This window comes from Galleria mellonella, unplaced genomic scaffold, assembly GCF_026898425.1.
Source record: "Galleria mellonella isolate WM207_F2 unplaced genomic scaffold, CSIRO_AGI_GalMel_v1 utg33, whole genome shotgun sequence".
In the NCBI taxonomy this organism is placed as follows: Eukaryota; Metazoa; Arthropoda; class Insecta; order Lepidoptera; family Pyralidae; genus Galleria; species Galleria mellonella.
In genome coordinates, this window is record NW_026442079.1 from 2,631,219 (window position 1) to 2,633,639 (window position 2,421).

At 28.3% G+C, this 2,421-nt stretch overlaps 1 protein-coding gene across 1 annotated transcript in view; it reads right to left on the reverse strand.

Annotated features, from left to right (window-relative positions):
- Nucleotides 1–2,421, reverse strand: part of LOC113517482 (serine/threonine-protein kinase OSR1-like) — a 34,538-nt gene that overhangs the window by 24,095 nt on the left and 8,022 nt on the right. The gene's annotated exons all lie outside the window — the stretch shown is intronic.

Sequence of the window (2,421 nt, forward strand, 5' to 3'; positions counted from 1 at the left end):
TTAATACAGAACAGTATTAAACTATAAGTGTAAACCTTCCTGTTAAATTACTCTATCTACTGATGAAAATCGCATTAAAATCTTTTTGCATTATTTCAAAAGATCTAAGCGCTTACAAACGCTGGAAAGCGACTGTATATAATACTAGGTAGAGTTATCACATAGAAGTCACTAATGCATATACTGCACCGAAAAATGTAATTAAGATTCTTAAGAAAAATTTTACGCATTACCGCTACAATAAATTTAATTTTCCATCCTCAAATTATAGGTAGCATTTGTTATGAACTATCCACGTGAGCAGGATATATTTACTGACGGAATAAAAAGCCTATATATATCCATGCTACGTTACACCAAAAAATTATATAAAGTTCACGTAGTAATTTGTTAAGCCTTTGAGGTATTATAAGAAAACCTAATTAACAAACCAACTTACTTCGCATTATAATAAATAAGGAAATGAGGATAATTCAAATTAATTGCTAATATGTGGATCAGATAAACAGAATACAAAGATTAAGCGAAGAACTTTTTGTTAATTACAACTATACGAAATTAATTAATGGAATTGAAAACTGAGAACATTCTGCTTTTAATCCTCCTCGTTACTTAAAAAGGTTCTTTTGATGAAGAATTATAACTTAATTATAAAAAAAATAAAATTTCATTTCGAAAAAAATAATAATTGAGTATCCTTATAGCAAGTGGGTGGGTGGATATTTATAAATTACGTCACGCCAGTTATTTACTTTTTAGCATTTGTCATTTCATTGTAATATTAACGAGAACAATCAGAAAAAGTGCCGACGAGAGATAACACCGCGATTATCTGACTGTTGTTAAAATTGTCCAGCAATATAGAAATTGAATTTTTGTGCGCGCTAGCATAAAGTAGATAAGCCAACCAAGATATTTATCGTGCTTTTTGGATCACAGAAAAATTACTATACTTTTCCGTTACAGAAGTTAACATAAAAGAAAATTATAATCATATAAATAAGAATAATGTAAGTTTTATGATGTTAATTTATTTACCATTTCATTATTTATTTTACTTTATTACACTTAAAAGATCTGAGGGCCTACCATGAAATGTTTTCCGAAATTTTGAAGCCAAACGAAACAGAAATTTGATGTTAAAATTACATAATACATGCCGTTTGGAAATATTAAAAATGTTAAAATATTGTTCCTTTGGACTTTTATGATAGGATGTATGACGAACGAAATGTTAAACTCCATTTATTGGTCCGATTTTGGTATAAACAAAAACACAAAATTGAGTCCGAAATTTCGGAATTTCATTTAATGGTAGACCTGCTGATTTATCATTTATTCCGCATGTACTCGTATATATGTTATATAGCTATGAATACGTTAGTGAAATAACTTTTCTTAAGTACCTACAGTTACCAACTAAATACATAGGGAATATGTATGATGTAATAATTCTCCATAAAACTCAAATATAAGATATTACCATGGAATGCCTCTTAAGTCCTAATTTTATCTATTTATAACCTTTTTAATTACTTTTTTAGTACCATACCTTTTCAGTACATACAAGCTTATACAATAATTTACTAGTGGCGGCCAACTGTTCCATATTTATAGTTCCATAGTCCTTATCAAACTATCCCCTCTCTATGCGTTATATGGTGCAAAATAATAGATATTTTTCTTAGTCAATTTTATTTCTTAAGTGAGAACCTAACAAAATAATATTTAACTTTAGATATACATATTTTAGGAAAAAAATTAATATCAGAATTAGGACTAGCGACCCCATTACTAGAAATATACTCTATCAAGTCGACCTCCATGCGAATTCTCTGAAAATCAACGTTATTAATTCTTCATGACTTTGTGGCAATAAAGTTATGAAGATGATAAAAGCATTCCTGCTTTCATAACTCACCAACTTTCTCCTATTTTTTCTTACTAGCGCAGGCGGGATTCATATTCCATTATCTTCTATTATAAAATATATATAAATCCTTTCAACACAAAACGTAACGCATACGTATCACTCGTTCTGTCATAAGCGTCTCTAAACTGACAACTGATTATCAAAATTAGAATTCAAAAACAAAAGGTGGGGCGTGTTTCCAAAAACAATTCATTAAGCATTTTAAGTTTTAATCAGTTATCTATTATATGTAATAACAATGTAATCATGTATTTTATCTAGAATTCCAATCCTATTACAATAGACATTTATAATTTTTATTCAAATATATCGTAATACAAAATTTAAGTAAATAATATTTTAACCAAAAAGACATTCCATAATATACAAATGAAAGAGATTAACTTGTACAGTTCTATTAGAATATTAACAATAATTGTAACGGATTGAGATAAGTTGCAATATAAAAGGAGTTTTTCCCACTTAGAGTATCATTCACAAAAACAGAC